The following is a 22650-nucleotide window of genomic DNA, read 5'->3' on the forward strand; positions in this document are numbered from 1 at the left end:
AGCTTTAACACTATCAACACGACTCTCCCAACGAGTGGATGACAACGATTTAGGAGTTAACCCTTTCACATTATCTTTTTAAAATTTTCCATCTCTTAGTGGAATTTGCAAAAAATATATAGATACGTTGTATTGTTCCAAAAAAACCTTTAGCTTTACGACAAGTATTAGTCATATCACATAAAGTTAAGTTCAAACTATGACAACCACAAGGAGTATAAAAAGCCTTTGATTTTATATCTAAAAGCTTTTTTTGCACTCCTTGATGTTTTTCTTTCATATTTGATCCATTATCATAACCTTGTCCACATACATTATTAATGTCAAGATCAAACAAATTCAATTCATTTTTTAAAACATCAAAGAGTCGTTGGCCGGTTGTATCATTTACATCTAAAACCTTAAAAAAGATTCTTCAATGCAAACAACATTTGACGAGACATCTACATATCTTAAAATAATAGTCATTTGCTCTTGGTGACTTATATCGGGAGTACAATCAAGTATTATAGAAAAGTATTTTGCATTTTTTTATCTTTTTGATAATCATAGACTTTATTTCTGAAGAAAGTAAAAGTATTAATTCATTTTGTATCCTATGCCCAAGATAATGTTTATGGATATCAATTTCATTTGTAATACGTTGTATATGGTCATAAGAAACCATGTCAAATTCAGCCAACATTTCAAATAAGCCTAAAAAATTTCCATTGTTATCTTCATACAATTTCTCATTAGTACCACGAAAAGCTAGATTATGTTTAGCAAGAAATTTCACTATAGAAATAATTCTCAACAAAACTTGTCTCCAATGAACTTTTTCTTTTTCTAATTGTTTTTGATCCGTATTATCAATAGTTTTTTTTTTTTTTTTTTTTTTTTTTTTTTTTTTTTTGTTTTTTGTTTTTTGTAATCTTAAACGTAAATCATACCAAGTATTTATAATTTTAACATGTTCCATACTAGTTTCATGCTCTTTAATTCTAGTGTTAAGATGTATCCAATCCCTAAAACCCTCAATTGCTAATTGACCCTTCCCACACCCTTTTCGAAATATTTTACAACAAAAACAAAAATTTTATCAATTTCTTTAGAATAAACAAGCCAATCTATATCACATTTTTTCCTATTTGGTAAAGTTTTAGTATAATATGTTGCAAAAAATCTTCTTAAATATTTATCTTTAGGACCTTTTGTAAGAGACAGATCTCTTTTAGGACCTTTCAACACTAAAATATTTATCATACTAGATTCAAGAGCATCCCAATTTCTTGGAGAAAATATATCAAAAGTGTGAAAATCAACATTATCATCAACAACAACATTAGGATTATCATTAAAATCAACATTATCACTAACATTAACATTAACATTAACATTAACATCAACATCAACATTATCATTAACATCAACATTATCATTAACATCAACATCAACATCAACATCAACATCAACATCAACATTATCATTATTATCAAGATTAGCTTCATTAACCGAAGAGTTCTCTTTTTCCCAAAAATTTGAGTTCCCGCTCCCTCTTGCCTCCTTCCTGCGTTCGTTAACTGAGTATATAGATGGATATAACCTAAATTTTTTGGGCCAAATGAACACACCCTATTAAAGAATGAAAAAAAAATGGGCCCTCTGATTTTTTGGGCCCTATTCAAGGACACTGGATGAACTTGCTTTGGGCCGGCTCTGCTCTCACTACAATCAAATCATCTTACTAATAATTTGATTACAAGTTAAGATATATATATATATATATATATATATATATATATATATATATATATATATATATATATATATATATATATATATTGGAAAGTTCAATAGAGAACCATTATTATTCAAGAAACCAATGAACCAATCCAAAGCGTCAGAATTTAAAGCGATCAACGGTAAAAAGAAGGTTGTAAATTTTTATAATGGACACACATGTACTGGATTATAACAAAATCCACTTCCTTTTTTTCATTTAATTTTTTTAGGCTAAGTTTGTTATCGAAAAAAAAATCCGAATTTGTTCACGATTTTTCATCATCTTTCATAGAGATCTATGATGATATATAAAAAACGAATTTTTTTTTTCGAAAAAAACCCACTTAATTTTCTTATGTTTTTCAATATTTAAGCTTTTTTTTATAAAAAAAAACTAATTATACCAAAAATATTAATTTTTTGTACTCTATTAATAAACATCAATACCGATTAAAAAAAAACTCGAACAGTGTAGATTCACACTGTGAATTGAAACTGTAAATATTTCAATTTTTTAACATTCACAATATGAAAAATCTCGAATAGTTCAAATTCACATTGTGAATCTGAGAAGGTTCACAAAAAAAAACCTCGATCAGTGTCGATTCACATTGTGAATCTAAACTGTAAATATTTCAAATTTTAACATTCACAATGTAAAAAAGCTCCGATCAGTTCGGATTCACACTTTGCATCTGATTTATTATTATACATACTGTGAATCTGAGGAGGTTCACAATGTGAATCTGAACATGTTTACAATATAAATCTGAACAAGTTCACAATGTGAATCTGAACTGAAATATCGTTTTTTTTTTAAATATGAATATGAATCTATGTTTAAAATGTACAAAAATATGAATTTTGATATATTTATTAATTTTTTTCTATAAAAAATAGACCTTAACTTTTTTTCATTAAAGAAAATGAAGTGGGTTTTTTTTGAAAAAAAAAATCGTTTTTTATATATCATCATGGATCTCTATGGAAAGAGGACAAAAAATCGTGAACAACGGTATATTCGTTTTTTTTTTTTTGATAAAAAACATGGTCTAAAAATTTTTTTAAACGAAAAAAAGTGGTGATTTTTTTTGTAACTGGTGGATTTTTTGGTATAATTCGGTATGTGTGTCCAATGTAAAGGTGTACATATATTTTCTAGGCCGTTGATCGTGATAATTTCCGATGCTCACGATTAGTTCCTTGGTTAATTATGATTCTCTATTGAACCTCACCATATATATATATATATATATATATATATATATATATATATATATATATATATATATATATATAGAGAGAGAGAGAGAGAGAGAGAGAGAGAGACATGTACCATATAATCACACAAATGTCAACATAGAAGCATTTTCGTCAAATAACCTATACTAAAAAAAGGAAATTTTCGGATTTTTAGGGATAATCAATTCATTATTTTTTAAAATCTAAATATTTTAAATTAATTCAAATTTAAAAATCCGATTTTATTCTTTCAGAATGTCAAACATTAACTAGTAAACATATTTTCGATTTTATTCTTGTGGAATATATTTCCAATGCATATATTTTTGATAATTAACTTGATTTAAGAATTCAACATATATTCTTCATACGTATTCTAACAGAATATCATAAAAAATGAATAAAAATCTTAAAAAATAACATTCTTAAATGTACAATTATTGAGCAAATACACTTGATCGTATTCAATGGTCCAAATAATCCACTTGATTCAAACTATTTATGAAAATGTGATGTATTATCGTAAGAACGTAATTCTTTGCAAATATACTTGTTGTTGAACTCAATTCCAAATCTTTCTCTTGTATGATCAATATTGAATTTATTCTTCAATCCATTTTGAAAGAATAACATGCATTACTCGTTAGTATTACCAGTTAAGCTAATGTACTTGTTGTTAACAAACATTCTCAAAAACATTCTAACAGAATGCATTTATACAGATAAATTCTGACAGAATACAAACATTACTTATTTAATAGAAACTATATAAGAGAGAATGATAGCATATTCTAACATAATGTATTTCATTTTTCCTATCTTGCAATGTTTTTTACTTTTCCTATCTTGACAAATAAGGAGATTGAAATTGGATTCTGTCAGAATAATAAATATTCTAAGAGTTTTCACAGAATACATACCATATGACCAGATTGTCTTTTAGGCATTTCTACAAACACATTTCGTGCAATATATATAGATAATAGAGAATCAAAACTGAAAGTATAAAAAAACAAAGATCCAGCAAGTGAAAAGGATTTTAAAAGCAAAAGCAAATTTTTTTAGGCATTTCTACAAACACCTATTGTGCAACTTATGAATATAAATATTACTTAAATTTGTTGTTTAGCAATACGCTTTTAACACCAACCAACTTGATTATTTATACACACAGATTATGAAATTAAGATAAATAAACAAAAACAACAAACAAATAAAAAAGAAATAAATAACGATTTGGATAGAGTAAACATAAAATCAATTTGCAATAATGAAAACATTCGGTGGTTGAGCGGAGATATTATAATAATCCAAACATGCGAAATCATACATACTTATAAAACTAGCATTTTTTCTTGAATCTCATGCATTTGAAACCCCCATTCTTTTTTCCTTTCACCACATTCATTTGAAACTCCCATGACTTTTCAATTTCTTTATAATAATAATTATAGTTTGGTAATTAGGTTATATAAATATCAAATCTAAAGTGTATTCATATATAAACTAAATTTCAATATTAAAATAATATCTTTAATTCTACTTATAAAATTATGTTTTTAACTTTTAATATATTATACTTAATTTATTAGTTTTAATATATTGTTGTATGTAAACCATTATCATTTTAAAGGTATAATTTTTGAACAATTTGTATAAAATACTTAAATTATTAATTAAAATATAATATTATAGGCTCAACTTAAATATAAATTTTATTTATCTTAAACAACCCAAAAATTATTTTACAAATAGTTAAAAGTGATAAATTGTAGTGTCTTTCTAATAATGATTGTAAGTTGGTTAATAATGTTAAATAAATATCAAACCTAAAGTGTAATCATAAATAGACTAAATTTCAATTTTAAAATAATATATTTACTTCTATTAATAAAGTTATGTTTTTAAATTTTAATATATTGTAATTAATTTATTAGATTTAAAATGTTGTTGCATGTAAACCATTATCAGTTTAAAGCTACAATTTTTTAACAGTTTGGACAAAATACTTAAATTGTTAATTTAAATATAACATTACAATGTCAACTTAAATATAAATTTCAGCTCCACTAAAAAAACCAAATAATATTTTGTAAATTGTTAAAAGTGATAAATTATAGTGATAAATGCAAAAACTAAATTGTAATATCAGTTTAACTAAAATATTTCCTAAATATATTTATATAATCGTTAAAAATTTTCAAATAAGTAGCTTAAAATAACTTATAATGAAAATAGTTAAAAATAACTCTATATAAATGATTATATTGTTACCTTTAAAATCAAAAAATAATGTTTGATGTTTTAAATAATTATAATGATTGAAATTAAAACATTAAGCAAATAAATTTTATAAAAATAGTTAAACATAACAACTATAAATAATATTAAACCATATATAATATTTAATTTTATTGATGTGTAACTCGCGAGTAGAAATCATTCAAATGATTGAGATCATGACGTTATAATAGATTTATATATTATCATATAATTCAAAATAATCAATATATTATATCAAATTAATATACGAATTATTATATCAAATTTAATAACAACGTTAGTGTTATATTTTAAAAAATTTATATTCGTAAAGACTTCAACTATATAGGTGTTTCTGCACATTACAATGTCAACTCAAATATAAATTTTAGTTCCATTTAAAAAAACTAAAGAATATTTTGTAAATAATTAAAAGTGAAAAATTATAGTGATAAAAGCAAAAACTAAATTGCAATTTCAATTTAAATAAAATATTTCTTATATATATTTTTATAATCGTTGAAAGTTTCCGAATAAATAGCTTAAAATAACTTACAATAACAATAGTTAAAAACAACTCTATATAAATGATTATATTGTTGACTTTAAAATAAAAAAACAATGTTTGATGTTTTAAATAATTATAATGATAGAAATTAAAGCATTAAGCAAATAAATTTTAAAAAATAGTTAACAATAAAAACAACTATAAATAACATCAAATCATATATTATATTTAATTTTATTCATGTGTAACTCGCGGGTAGAAGTCATTCAAACGATTGAGATTATGAAGTTATAATAAATGTATATATATTATCATATAATTCAAAATAATCAATATGTTATATCAATTTAGTATATACAAATTATTATATCAAATTTAACAACAACGTTATTGTGATATTTAAAAAATCATATATTTGTAACGACTTCAACTATATAGGTGTTCCTGCGCAACGCGCGGGGATTCGCCTAGTTCAAAAATATACAACGTAGTATCGAAAAAGTAATTTAATTTCAATTGCCGGCAACAAAACATACGTAGCCTTCACAATAAAAAAAGAAGTTGAAATTAAAGCTTAACTTTGTTGATGAGTGTCGATCCATATATCTATCACCTGGAGAATGAAAAGAAATCATTTTCCAAGTGAAGATTTCTCCGGGGATGGTGATGACAGCAAGTGGTTCAAGCGGCATCTTTGGTCGGTGGAAGTGTTTGAAGACGTTTGATGAATGTGGATTTTAATAAGGTAAATAAGAAACTGATTATTAAAATAAAGGGATATTAATAATTACCAAAATTAAATACGGTAAAGATTACTATTATAACCTTTAACAATTTAATAATTATTTAATATTTGCTAATTTTTGATTGGTGCATTAAGGAACAAAACAATTGTTATGAAGGAAGACGGTTCAATGTGGATGTGCATCGATTATTGGGAGCTTAATAAAGTTACAGTAAAGAATCACTACGCATTGTCAAGAATAGATGATCTATTTGATCAATTGCAAGGAGAAGATTATTTTTCGAAGATGAATCTATGTTCCGAATATCATCAAGTTCGAGTGAAAGAAAGTGGTGTTGTGAAGACGAAAATTAGAACCCAATATAGTCATTATGAATTTTTAGTAATGCCTTTTGGTCTTACAAATGCTCCCATACTATTCACGGATCTTATGAATAGAGTTTGTAGATCATTCCTTGATAGATCAATTATTGTTTTCATTGGCGATATTCTTATTTATTCGAAGACCGAATGAGCACGAGAAGCATCTTAGCGATGTATTGCAAGTTATGAAAGACGAGAAGTTGTATGCTAAGTTTTCCAAGTCTGAATTATGGTTAAATGAATTTTATTTTATTGGACACATTGTATAGTGCGGCAAAAGTATGGTAGATGTCACACCCCCAAACCGTCAGAAAAACAACGGCGGAAATCTTCGGGGGCGGGTGACGTCATACGTAGTATCACAACAATCGTATCATAACAATCAAAGTAAACACAACCATTACGTTACAATATGAATATTTACATATGTTTTGAGAACATATTTTGTACATAACAGTATATAGCAAAAGATAAAGACGAGTCTCCAAAATGCTCCGTCTTCTCCAAAATCTGGCAAAGTACTTGTCTATCGTTGCCCTGAGAATACAAGTGGTTTTGAAAACGTATCAACATAAAGAGGGTGAGTTCATAAGCATGTTTTTGTATTGAAAACTAGTCACTAAGTTTGTATAAATAGTTTCTTTCCATTATAAGTAAATGTCGTTTGTGTCGAAAACCATTGTTACCAAGTTCTGAAATATGTATGCATGTTTTCCAAGAAAATCCAATATTTTCTAACATGTTTATTGATTTCTGTAGGAAAAGTATTTGTCCTTTCGAAAACCCTGGTTACCACCAGTACGTAAGATCTATTCGAAAACCCTGGCTATCACCAGTAAGTATAGTAGTTTTATTACTTAAAATAAAACTATAGAAGAAAGAATTCCCACAAACAAAGGTTAGTTTATATATATTGTGAGTCGTATAACCATACTAATATGACCGGTGACCTCATTGACATTTCTTCAGCCGTCGTATGATTACAAAATTTGTCACCCCAGGCGTGCCCGCCTAACTGTAGCTAACAGTTCAGGTGTGGGATTGTCGGTCCCGAATAGATCTATTCACAAGTTTCATGCTCTCCCTCCAGGAGACTCTGGTTATACTACCGGAGAGGATTTATTGGTACCCCGAGGGTCATAACGAAGATAAGTCTCACAATCCTATATGAACTAGTTTACGTGTTGTTCAGTTGTTCTCGAGTTCGAAATCGTTTGTAACGGTGTAGAGTATAAGTAATTATACACAAAATAATTATTTAGCAAGATACTCTAGTTTTGTATTCGTATTAACGGATAGATTAAATCTGACATAATTTATATGTTTGACTTTGCATGAAGTTTAAATCTGTAAGACTGGTAATGAAATCCCAAACTATACTTATTATAGTTTGAATGGTTTGTTACGTTCATGTATTGTTTTGAAAACTATGCAATTATGATTAGAAAACGTCCCTTATGCTCCGCATATTACAAAAGGGACAAAGTATCTAATTGTTTGATAGAAAATTGTTGTAATTGCATCAGTTTTTACGTTATGTAAACTTTTATGTTTAGCTTGTATTCCCCCTGAAAACATGAAAAACTCGACAAGTGTAGGGGTATGAACTCACAGTTTAACGTAGGATTCGAGTGTGCGATCGATATGACTGCTGAGTGTCAACTGATGTTTTGTACGCAAGTGGACCCTATTAATCATATGGTAATACATATATGTATTAGATTAGGGTATTTCATTAATAATCATGATGAGAAACCACCCTAAGGTCTTGGAAATGCTTGTACTAGGTGTTCTAGGTCCCACACTTATTGATATTTGCAAGTTTAAGGCAAAATATAAGCATTGAAGTGGGTGTATGGCCATAAAGGTGGGTGTGTGGCCGTACATAGTGGGTGTGCGGCCAGGGTGTGTGTGCGGATGCACACAGGAGTGTGTGGCCGTACAGAGTGGGTGTGCGGCCGTACACTCAAGGCTCAAACCAAGTCCAACTAGGAGATACAAGGCTAAAACTCTCACTTTAGAGGGTTTTTGAGGTGTGTACGACCACCTTATGAAGGTGTGCGGCCGTACACCTTCAAGTGATGAAGAACATGTTGAATTTAGGCTTAGATTTAGGTGTTTTACCTGAATTACTGTTGGGTTTTGAACATTCTAACACTCCTAAGTGTACATGCAACCCTAAATACCTTGGATCTATGTTTTCTCTATTATACATGCAAATATGAACATCCATGGTATTATCCTAATCTAGCATACAAAACAATGAATATAACAAGATAGAATACATACCTCTTTGGTGTAGAATGTTCTCAAGAAGCTTGAGTGCCTAGTGCCCCAAGTGTGACATCTCAAATGGTTCACACAACACCAAATACACTTGGAATAACTTGTGAGAAATTTGAACACTTCTAAAATCGGCTAGCTCTTCTCTTCCTAACTTAGTGGCCGATTTTGTCAAAGAATATGATCTTATATAGTTGTTACAATTAGGGTAAACCCTAATTGTCATGGCTTTCCATTTCCTTGGATCCATGGGTTCAAATACACCATGGAGCATCCATGGAGCATCTTATGGGTTTTAGCCCAACTTGACAATCCATGGAGCATTAGCCCACTATACAAGTATGGGTGATTTACACAATCAATCCATATATTTAATTAGTTTTCTTTTGATCACTAATTAATTCTAGATTAATTCTTGATCAATACTAATTAAATAATCTTATTAATATATTATAACTTATAATATATTAACAAACCTTAAGTGTTATTTCTCTCATTATAGTCTATCCAAATGCATGATGCCATGCAACCTAAATGGACCATGCCGGGTCAGGTCAAGTCTTACCAATTGTAGTTATGGACTTAGACATTAATCCAAAAGTCTCCCACTTGGATAAGTCTAAAACTATTATTGCGTATGACTTCAAGAACCGACTGGCAATTGTAGCTCTCAAAAGCTTCCGTCGAACTCTGACCTTGCCGATGATCTTTGACCTTTGTCAATGACTTGTCCATTAGATAAGGGATCATATATTCCTCCATTCTAGATATCATATGGACTGAGACATGGATTACAAGTCATTCTCTCTGTCCATTTGTTGTTTCCCGATTTCCGATTTATGACGATTGACTGATTGAACAAATCAAATCAGTCCTGGCTTGGCCAAGCACTCACATGTATCATCATTAAATCATCGAGGGGCCCACATATATCACTTTTATCCTGAAGGTAAAAGGAATGGATAAACTTCAACTCATATGGCTTGTTCTGCTACTTGTTGAATCATACACAAAGACACGTTTTATAACATCGAGTTACCAATACAGTTTCGTGCAATCAATGTATAACCAACTCATAGTAACAACTCATATCTCTAGGTTTGAAGAATATAAGATATTATCGTCTCATGATCACTCGTGATAAAATCCATGAGGTGATTCAAATGAGCGCGAGTTGAATCTAATACTCAGAACTTATGAGCACTCATGAGTGTTGTAGCACAACTTTGTCCACCAACTTGGACCTCTACAAGCCAACCCATGACAGTCTTGATTCATATCTATTTCCAACATATGACCGACTGTGGATGGTTTGAATAACTTAGTCATTCCGGAAGAATAAACTAGTTATTATGGAAGTCAAAACATGCAAAGTGAAACACAAGAATAAATGAATCAAATATGGTATCAAAACCTATGAATATAAATAAAACACTTTCTATTTATCACCATACTGATTACTCATTATTCATTGTTTCGGTTTTATCAAGCTTATACTTGAATTAAAACACTAGTTATCCCATGCTCCAAGCATGTACACTATGTTTTTCTAAACAATAGCTTTACCATACACCAAGTATGCACTCTATGTTTATCTATGATCCTTACTTTGTGAAATAAACCAATCGACCAAGCTTTCAATGATTCTAATTTCACACTCCCAAATTGAAATGTTGTTAGGCTTTAAACTTAAATGCACTACCCTCTTGTAATGAATGTGTACAATGTCACAAAGACTTGTCAACAACCATTGCAGAGTATTCCAATGAAGACCTACTCCATGGACACAAAGCCTTATGTTCAAAGTATGCATTGCTTTGAACATGCTTCTTGCACTAAGTTCTTTCTAATCTTACACAAATTGCTTCTATCTATAGAGACAACTCTATTTCCCATTTTGACTATTACGTCTGAACAAGAGTTGCCTCTTTTCAGACTTTGTCAATATGGCCCTTCCAAAATTCACACTATACTTCCAACTGTCCTTGAGCAACCAATCTTTGGTAAACCTTAGATTGTCCTCGATAATTGCTTAATCACTTTAGTCATTGCCAATTCTAGACATTTTTCCTCCTTAATTCCCCAAGGCATTTGGAAAATTCAGAAAGAATAAATATTATAGCACAAGTAATCGATCTTGTACCCAAAGTAAATGGGACACGATTCTTGATGTTTCACATAAAGACATGGTTCTAGACCAATTTTTTTGCCATAATAATTTTTTGTTTGCCATATTCTCAAAATTTTACTATGAAAGGGGATGTCGCAATCATAATCGAATTTTTAGAACGCAATATATAGAATTTTCTTAAGTTGAACCAATCCAACATGAAATTCATATATATATATATATATATATATATATATATATATATATATATATATATATATATATATTCTTGACTAAAGGTGATTAAAATCTCAATATAAGCTCTTTAGAATGATTATAAACTCAATCTAAGCTTTTCATAATGGAAATGAAGTATAATTTCCTCTCCCTTAATTATAGCAAAACAACTTTTTCAACCCCTGCAACCTCATGAATTGAAACTTTTATTTTCTATAATTAACATTGCTAACTTGCAATACTTATCATAATTATCATGCTCCCACTAACATGATGATTATTAGCATAAAACTTATGCTCCTACTAGCTTTGACATGTACTCAAAAATCAGCTATTGACTCTTTTTTACCAAAGTTCAGATTTCTGATACTAGATTGCTTTGATAAGACTTTATCAAAATCATACACCTTATCTTAGATAGCTCACAGGTGTGTCTAAATAATTTCAGAACTATGAAAAGGTATTCCGTAATCATAGTCTTAATTGTTTAGACCTTTTCTATTTCTCATAAGTCCATGTTAGTGTGTCGGTTAACCACACAGCTCCACTAACGAATTTGAGGATGCAAATATCACAATTGCTATCTGGCTAAAATCTACTTAGTGAAAGTGTTTCCTCACCATCATTTTCATGAATCGGAGAGAAACCTTATGACACTTAGATTTTTATAGTGTATGAGTTCCTACCCATATGAATTTGTCAAAACCTTAGTCACAAGACACGAATAATGACAAATCCAAACACATATGGACTGAACTTGTGCAATCTTAAGTCCTTGCCATTTGGCAGCACAAGGGCCTGCCATAGATTCCAAGTAGCTGTGCAACCAATTGAGGACTCTAAGAACTCATATGCAAAGCCAACTTTAACTGGAATGGGCACAGAAATGTCAACACGATAGGTTATACACCTCAAGTCGTGTGCTAGTGAATAATTCCAGGTTTTATTAGATCTTGAGTTTTTCAAGACCTTTAAGACTCCCACTGTCCTCTTGACATATAAGAGTCTCTTGTCACATATTCAAGGGATAGTGCAGATTCTTTATCAAGACAAACACTTCACACAATTGGTCTAAGTTGGTCTCTGTTTTATCCTAAACATCACAAATTACCAATTTCAAATGTACAAGAGTAGATAACCTGTTACTCTTACATTTGACTAGTGTTAATAAACCTTCTTTAAGATATGTCACTCAAGTAACAATCTTTGAGTATGACTCTAAGAATTGTTTTGGAACGAAGTATGACTCATCTTCTTGATTTGACCACTTCAACAATTCCTAGCTCCTCTTCTTAGATATCAGAATGCACTTAGAGTATGAATTGTGATAAGGTCTCTTAATCCTTAAGATGATCATATAACATGATACTAAAGTACTCTCCCATTTTTTCAGATTTGAGAAACTTTTATCCTTCTGCCTAATTTGATTCTTCTTATTCGCGCCATACATCGAAAATTTTCCAATGTATTAGAATTACACTTAATCCTATAAGTATAACCATATTTACTAAACTTTAGTAAATCATGACGAATAGTCTTATCGATTATTTGTGGTGGGCTTGATCAGTGCACAAGAATTTGTACTCGATCCCTTAGTCATTTACTTGACTCACACATCCATGTGAACAAGTAATTAGTCTTAATTTTCCAATGCTTGAAAGTTCTCATTCATCATAGTATACAACTTGCATGATTCCAAGTTCCGGTCCAAATGAAACTTGGGTGATGAGAATCTTTCCTTATTTGGTAAATTTAGACATTACCACAAATGAAAGAATCAATTTCATATTTCCAGTCTTGCTATTAATGAAATCTTATAAGCAACAAAAATTTTCACAGATGCCATTCTAAGGATATTTTAAAATAAATAAAATCAGAAATTTTCCTTTTATTTTAAAACTTTGCGGAAGAACTTATCCTTACAATCCATATGAAAACTTGTTGTTATCTATTCCTAAGCAATATCTCATAACTCCTAAGAAGTAGCTCAAGAATCCAATCTTCAAATTATGTGATTGAAATCCATCTACGCGATCAGATTCAACATATTCTTTCTTTAAGTTTCTTTACTTTTCTTTGATTCTTAAAACACCAAGATGTGACCCAGTTAAATCATGTAATAAGAATCTCCAAATAGGAACTTAATAGAGTTAGACAATGGACTTTACCTGAAATAAAGTCAAACTCTTTGACTTTACCATCCTTAGGTAAGTTTGGCAGCTTCGTAACCAACGCCCCTTCCTTTGGCAATTTAACATATGGGCTCTTTGATAATGGTACATGGGACTATCACAGACTTAGCATTTCTCTTTACCATTTGGTCAACCGATTTGACTATGGCCGATCCCTTTCTATTGGGAAGAGAATGTTTCTTTTTCTGGATTTCCAGTGTCATCATTGTCAATGTCCATAAAGTTTTGGAAGTCGATCTTCTAATTAAATTTGCTTTACTAGCCTCTCAAATCATTGCTGATTCAGCAGTACCAAGCAAATAGATAAGATTATTAAGGGTCGTGTCATATTCTGTTTCATAGGAGTCCCAAAGGAACTCACTATGTGACTTAGAAAGTGATTGAACCACGAACTTTCTCAAGACTTTGACACCCAACTCTCCTGGCTTGTCAATATGTGAATTCATCTCCAAGATGTGATCACACCTAGACTTTGCCTTGCCAATAGGGCTTGAGTGACCTTGAACTTGTGGGTTAGGGAGAATAATTGGAGGAGGTGGAGGAAGTGAAGTTCCAAGAGATTTGGGAAGATCATAGATGTCTGAACTAGACATCTTTTGGGAGATATTCAAGTTTAGTTGATTTAAAATACCTTAATATAACACCCAATATGAAATATTAAGGCTAGGACCCAACAACCTATTTATAACTGGAAGAGGGATGCCGTAATCCAAGTTATAAAATAGTTGAAGGTAGGTAAATGACGATTTACCAATTTACACCATGAAAAACAAACTATAATTAAGTTTTAATTGGATTTGAAACTCCTAGATCTTTTTGAGATTCATTGAACTTTTCAATGACATGTTTCAATCTCGAGTGTGCCCTTCAGGTTTTGTGACTGGGATGCCGAGGATCACAAAACAAGGTGTGAAGTAACCATGCAAATTACTTGGTACTCTTAAATGTTTATCACCCAACCGATGTGCCGGTAAACCACACATGCTCCACCGGCCTATGATTAAACTTTAAGAAAGTCTTTGCCTACCTTGTTAAATCAAGCTAGTGTGCCGGTAAACCACACACGCTCCACCAACAGACTTAAGCAAAGTGCCAAGTGTAATTTCATGGGTTAGCACCTTATTCACATTTTCCTAAGTAACTAAGACTGTGAATTATAAGTGGTTAGTTACTTAGTATTTATCATTAATACTTTTAATGAAGGGAGAACTTATAGTCTTTATCCTACCCATTCGGCTAATGACCCTCCACCAGTCAAGGAAGCGATGGGTGAGAGTGGACACCCATTAAACTGCCATTTTATAGGCAGTAACCTTATACCCCCTTATAGACCGACTTCGTGAATGAGGCCTACTAACGGTAAGACTGAATTTTACTCTTACACACACACACACACACACACACACATATATATATATATATATATATATATATATATATATATATATATATATATATATATATATATTATTGACTTATAATATTATAAAGTATAAGGATTGAATTTTAACTTTTAAAATCCTAAGGGCTTAACTTGGAATTAAAGTATTCATAAGAGAAAACTTTTCAAATTCCAAAACTTGAGGGCAAGTTTTGAAACTATTCAAAACTAATTAATTCCATAACTTATGTGTTTAAAGAGTTTTGATTAAAAGACTCTTCAAGTTCCATAACTTGAGGACAAGTTATGGAAGACTTTAAAATAATAAAAGAATGTAACTTTTCTTTATTTTTGTAACTTATGGAACTAATTAAGGTTGCACATTTTAATGATTAATGAAGTGACTCTTGAACCTCCATAACTTGAGGACAAGTTATAGAGTCATAAAACCATTTAATGAGAACAAGACTCTTCATATTTGTAACCATTGCCAACTTTTATGAGTTTTAAGAAACTTTAATGTGACTTTTCATGTAACTTGAGGACAAGTTACACAAACACATTTTAGAATCATCTCTTAGATTAAAATGGATCAAAGACACATAATCAATCAACCTTTTCTATTAATCTAAGCAACTCATATGAACATGATAATTGGAATCAAACTTTTTCATGTAGTTAGCATAACACTTAAACTAATACAAAACATGAATCTATTGACAACTATCTTTGAAATTGGATTAGTATGAACATTACCACATCCAAAATAAGTTTATAAGTTCAAAAACAACTTAGGGTAATGTTCCTAGTCCATTTCTAGCCAAAAACGTCGAATATATGCTGTCTGGGGCTCCTACTCGTTGAGTGCATGAACCTACTCGACGAGTAGGATGATTTTACTCATGGACTCGGCGAGTGCATCAGTGGACTCAGCGAGTTCATCAGTGGACTCGGCGAGTCCAGTGCCCAGAACGCCAGAAAATCGATTTTTTTAGCATTTTTCAGCAATTTGCATCAAGTATAAGAGAAAGCAAGCCTAGGCTCTGATACCACTGTTGGGTTTTGAGCATTATAACACTCCTAAGTGTACATGCAACCCTAAATACCTTGGATCTATGTTTTCTCTATTATACATGCAAATATGAACATCCAAGGTATTATCCTAATCTAGCATACAAAACAATGAATATAACAAGATAGAATACATACCTCTTTGGTGTAGAATGTTCTCAAGATGCTTGAGTGCCTAGTGCCCCAAGTGTGACACCTCAAATGGTTCACACAAAACCAAATACACTTGGAATAACTTGAGAGAAACTTGAACACTTCTAAAATCGGCTAGCCCTTCTCTTCCTAACTTAGTGGCCGATTTTGTCAAAGAATATGATCTTATATAGTTGTTATAATTAGGGTAAACCCTAATTGTTATGGCTTTCCATTTCCTTGGATCCATGGGTTCAAATACACCATGGAGCATCCATGGAGCATCTTATGGGTTTTAGCCCAACTTGACAATCCATGGAGCATTAGCCCACTATACAAGTATGGGTGATTTACACAATCAACCCATATATTTAATTAGTTTTCTTTTGATCACTTAATTAATTCTAGATTAATTCTTGATCAATACTAATTAAATAATCTTATTAATATATTATAACTTATAATATATTAACAAACCTTAAGTGTTATTTCTCTCATTATAGTCTATCCAAATGCATGATGCCATGCAACCCAAATGGACCATGCCGGGTCGGGTCAAGTCTTACCAATTGTAGTTATGGACTTAGACATTAATCCAACAATAATAAGTTAAATGATGGAATTCTTCATGTTTTTGAGGCCCTTAGAGTGTTCTTGGATGATATTTTTAGAGAGAGAGAGAGAGAGTAGAGAGAGAAAGTAGTGTGCAACCAAAGGAAAGGAATGAATGAAGGGGTCACCCCTATATATAAAAAGGGAGTGTGTGGCTGGGGGGTGGGTGTGCGGCCGTACACACCTCTCAGGAGGGTGTATGATCCATTTTTGCTTCTTTACGACATGTTAAGTCATTCCTAATCTCGTTCCCAGCTGTACGCAGCCTTAAAAGACTTAAACGAACCCTTAAATGGCGTTAAAAAGTGACGAAAAAGAATTTAACACTGATAAAATTGACCAATCGTACAGAATGAAAGTTTCGGGTTGTCACATCATCTCCCCGTTAGAGGGAATTGCGTCCCGAAATTCATGAATAAAGATACAAATGATGGATTTGGAAAAAGATGAGGGTACTTCTGTTTCATTGAATCCTCGTGTTCCCAAGTGAATTCAGGTCCCCGCTTCACATTCCAGCTAACCTTCACTAACAGGATACGACTTCGTTTTGTTCGTTTGACCTCCCGGTCCATGATTTTGATTGGTTATTCCAAGAAGTTTAGGTTTTCATTGATTTCAATATCATCAAGACGGACCACTAGGTTTTCGTCAGATAGGCATTTCTTGAGATTCGAAACGTGGACGATAGGGTGAACGTTGCCAAGTTCATGCGGTAAACGAAGTTTGTAGGCTACAGGACCATTCCTAGAAAGGATTTCGAATGGTCCTATGTACCTCGAATTTAGTTTCCCATGCTTTCCAAAGCGAATCATGCATTTCCAGGGGGAGACCTTCAGCAGGACATGGTCTCCGACCTGGAACTCCAAGGGTTTTCGTCGTTTATTGGCGTATCTCTTTTGTCGATCTCGTGAAGCTTTTATTCGTTCCCAGATTTGTATGATCTTTTCAGTGGTTTCGTGGATGATTTCTGGACCAGTGAGAGTGATATCAGGGACTTTTCCCTTGGCTAGCTGTGTGTCGCCCACCTTAGCCCAACATAGAGGGGATCTGCACTTGCGGCCATAGAGGGCTTCAAAAGGCGCAATCTTGATACTGGTATGATAACTATTGTTGTAAGAGAGTTCAACCAAGGGAAAATGAGTGTCCAGCGATTGACCGAAGTCGATGACACATGCTCTCAACATGTCTTCTAAGGTCTTGATGGTTCTCTCACTCTGTCTGTCTGTCTAAGGATGGTAGGCTGTACTCATATCCAGCTTAGTTCCAAGAGCTTTCTGCAGGGACTGCCAAAATCTAGAAGTGAACCTGCTATCTGGATCGGAGATAATGGATACAGGCACACCGTGCAGTCGAACTACCTCTTGGATGTAGATTCGTGTGAGTCTTTCCATCTTGAAAGTTTCTTTGATTGGCAGGAAGTGAGCAGATTTCGTCAACCGATTGACTATTACCCAGATGGTGTCGTACCCACTCGGAGATTTAGGTAATTTGGTAATGAAATCCATGGTAATTCTCTCCCACTTCCACTTAGGTTTCGCGGGCTGCTGCAGCAAACCTGAGGGCTTCTGATATTCGACCTTCACCTTGGCGCAAGTCAGACACTTTCCCACGAAGGTAGCAATCTCGGCCTTCATGTTTGGCCACCAATATAGTTTCTTGAGATCAAGTTACATCTTATTCGATCCTGGGTGAACGGAGTATCTAGTCTTGTGAGCTTCGTTCATGACAACCTCTCTATATCCACCAAACTTTGGGGTCCAGATCCGGTTCTTGAAATAGCAGAATCCGTCTCCCTTGATCTCTAAGTTTTTCTCCATCCCCCTTAAGGCTTCGTCTGCCACGTTCTCTGGTTTTAGGGCTTCCTGCCGAGCCCCTCTGATTTGTGCAGATAAGTGAGAATGGATGGTCATAGTAAGTGCTTTCACACTGCGACCGGAGTATTCTTTTCGGCTGAGGGCATCAGCTACTACGTCGGCCTTGCTGGGATGGTAGCGTATTTCACACTCATAATCACAGAGTAGTTCTACCCATCGCCGTTGTCTCATGTTTAAGTCTTTCTGGTCGAAGATGTGTTGTAGGATTTTATGGTCAGTGAAGATTGTGCACTTGGTTCTGTAGAGGTAATATCTCCAAATCTTCAGTGCGAAGACCACTGCTCCTAACTCCAGGTCATGATTTGTATAATTGACTTCATGTGCTTTTAGCGGCCTCAAGGCATAAGCAATAACCTTTCCTCGTTACATAAGCACATAGCCTAAGCCCTGGTTGGATGCATCGCAGTAGACAACGAAGTCCTCTGTCCCTTCGGGCAGAGACATGATAGGCGTGCTGCACAAGGCTCGCTTCAATGTTTGGAATGCAGTGTCTTGCTTTTCACTCCAACAAAAGGGTACAACTTTCTGAGTCAGAGTGGTTAAGTGTTTGGCAATTATGGAGAAGTTCTGGATAATCCTGCGATAATAGCCAGTGAGACCCAAGAATTGACAAATTTCTGTGGGTGTCTTCGGTGCTGACCAGTTCTCTATCGCTTTGATTTTGGATGGATCCACGTGTATAACTTCCTCACTTACCACGTGACCCAAGAAAGTTACTTTTCAAATCCAATATTCACACTTAGAGAATTTCGTGTATAGCTTTTCCATTCTTAGAGTTTCCAACACTAATCTCAAGCGTTGTTTGTGATCTTCCTTGCTTCTGGAATAGACAAGTATATCGTCTATGAACACAATAACAAACTTGTCCAGGAAAAGACGACACACCCGATTCATCAGGTCCATGAATATTGTCGGTGCGTTGGTTAGACCGAAAGGCATTACTACGAACTCGTAGTGAGCATAGCGAGTCCGGAATCCTGCTTTAGGAACATCACCTTCGTGGAATCGCAGCTGATGGTACCCTGATTTGAGGTCTATTTTGGAGATATAGTTGGCTCCTTGAAGCTGGTCGAAAAGGTCATCGATCCGAGGAAGAGGATAACGGTTTTTGATGGTGATCTTGTTCAATTCACAGTAGTCAATGCACATCTGAAAAGATCCATCCTTCTTTTTCACAAATAAAACCAGGGCTCCCTAGGGTGAGGAACTCGGTCTGATGAATCCTTTGTTGAGCAGCTCATTGAGGTGGCTGGATAACTCTTGCATTTCTGCTGGCGCTAGGCGATATGGGGACTTAGCTACGGGGGTAGCTCCGGGGATTAAGTCGATGCGAAACTCGACTTCGCGTTCAGGAGGGATTCCCGGAAGCTCTTTAGGAAAGACATCAGGAAAATTACAGACTTCAGGGATGCTCTCGAGGTCTTTAACTTCCTTCTTCTCGTTAATAACATGGGCTAGGAATGCATGACACTCCTTCTGCAGAAGTTTTTGAGCTTTTATGCACGAAATGATGCGAAGGCTTGAGCTGAGTTTATCACCATAGATCATAAGGGTTTCACCAGAGGGAAGATTAAGGCGGATGGCTTTTTCGTAGCAAAGAATATCAACATGATTGGGGCTCAACCAATCCATGCCAATGATGACATCGAAGCTTTTTATGGAAACTGGCATAAGGTCGATGGGAAAGGAATGATTGTCTAGGGTAAGGGTACAACCGATAAATATGTCGTTGGTGTTCTCTTTCTCACCATTAGCCATCTTAACGGTAAATGTTTCGGTTAAAGATTGAGGTTTATGTTTGAGAAGATACTTGAATGCATGACTAACAAAACTTCTCTCCGCACCAGAATCGAAAAGAATGCATGCATAAGAGTTGTCGAGGAGGAATGTACCCATAACAGTAGTAGGATCAACGACTGCCTCCTCTTGACCCATTGCTAGAACTCTCCCGGTGTTTCCAACTATTGTTGCTTTGGGGTAGTTTCTCTTGTAATGCCCGACCTCGCCACAGCCATAACAGACTTGACCAACACCTACTCTGGATGCCTGATTGGTTGGTTGGGCTGGTGTTCTGCAGCTTCGAGTAGTGTGACCCTTCTTGCCATAGTTGTTGCAAAGCATTTCACAACATGGGCCGGGAATATGGTGATGATAACTGCACTTGGTGCACCAAAGGAGGGTACCAGTATATCCACTGGTAGGTGCTTGAGTTGCAGGAGGAGCGACAGGAGTAGTGGCAGCGTGGACTGTCACAGTTTGTTGTTTCTTGGAAGGCTCCTACGAAGACTGGCCCTTTCGTTGCTTCAAAAACTTTCTTTTCTCACCACTTCCTTTCAATGGTTCGGAAGCAGCTGTTACTTTATCCAGATCAACCCCGTGATCTATGAGAGTCTGCTCTAGGCACTTGGCGCTGTCAAAAGTGATTGTCCTGGCAGCCAAGACATTCCCTTGAGTTGGGGGCGTCAATCCCCAAATGTATCTCTCTATTTTCTTGCTTTCCAGGGTGACCATTCCCGGTCAAATAAGTGTTAGGTCTTCAAACCTTGAAGTCTAAGCAGCAATGTCAGAACCCTTCAACTTTAGGTTCCATAGTTCGTGCTCCAGTTAATGCATTTCGCCCCTTGGATAGTACTCAGCAAGCATGAGCTCTTCAAGCTCTCCTAACCCATAGCATTTGCTACTGGTAGGGTTAGGGATTTGACCCGACTATTCCACTAGGTCAATGCTCTGTTGGTGAAACTGTAGGCGGTGAATTTCACTTTGTTGGCTTCTGAACAGGAACATATTTTGAAGATAGACTCGATCTTCTCGAACCATCGAGTCAAGGCAATAACACCTCCAGTGCCGTCGAAAGATGTGGGTTTTGCAGTCATGAAGTCTTTATAGGAGCACTCCTTCTGATGCCCTTGACTCCCTTCATGATTTTGGGAATGAATACCACTCTTGGAACCACCAGAACAATCGAGATTTATTAGTAACAACGCAGCAGTCACGACGGAAGTAACAACTACCTGGAACATAGCGGGATCGAACTGAGGAGGTGGTGGTGACGTTGGATCCGTTGAAGAATTGTTGTTCTTTTTGTTGGGTCTTTTCTTTGGAGCCATCTTGTTCTATATCAGGAAAAAGAAGGTGATAAGTCCCTTTGACTTTAGAACCAAGAGATATGAAACATGATATATCTCTACATGATAGATAAAGTGTTCTACTAAGCGATAAAGAGGAAGGAGTTACTAAAGCAAGTAAACTATCGCTAGGGAAGAATGAGTAGAAACACTTGGAATGAATTTCTACAATGCATTCGGATTTAACTAAAATACTCCTATAGTATTTTATGATGAAGGTTTTGTTCTAGTAATATCTTGTGGTAGGAATACTTGGTAAGTTTTAGGCCTGCTGCAACACCACAGTAACTTCCAAGCACATGTTGGTCATATCTCAAATGAATATAGTTGATCAGGCTATATTGACCCTAGACATAATTACATAACTGCCCAGGTTTAACCGTAGTGTCTAACATCAATTACTTTTGTTTGATTCTTTTTAGGGTACGGTTTCTGGTATGTAGGTATACTTGTATACTTCTTGTGAAAATACTTATATTTTAAAAGTATACTTTTAGTTCAGAGCACTTCGGCCCCTTAGTGTTTATAGTTGTATACCCTGTGACGTTCGGTATATACTTAGTTTACTATAAACAAAAGCTCTGATACCAATCTGTCACACCCCCAAATCGTCAGAAAAACAACGGCGGAAACGTCCAAGGGCGGGTGACGTCATACGTAGTATCACAACAATCGTATCATAGCAATCAAAGTAAACACAACCATTACATTACAATATGAATATTTACATCTGTTTTGAGAACATAGTT

The 22650-nt window shown here is 33.9% G+C and overlaps 1 pseudogene; it reads right to left on the reverse strand.

The window, feature by feature from the left end:
- Window positions 1-555: 555 nt before the first annotated feature.
- LOC145098241 (uncharacterized) lies at window positions 556-21883 on the reverse strand (annotated as a pseudogene).
- Window positions 21884-22650: the final 767 nt, after the last annotated feature.

This window comes from Lactuca serriola, chromosome 4 (assembly GCF_051521515.1).
Source record: "Lactuca serriola cultivar US96UC23 chromosome 4, Lser_US96UC23_V15, whole genome shotgun sequence".
Lineage (NCBI taxonomy): Eukaryota > Viridiplantae > Streptophyta > Magnoliopsida > Asterales > Asteraceae > Lactuca > Lactuca serriola.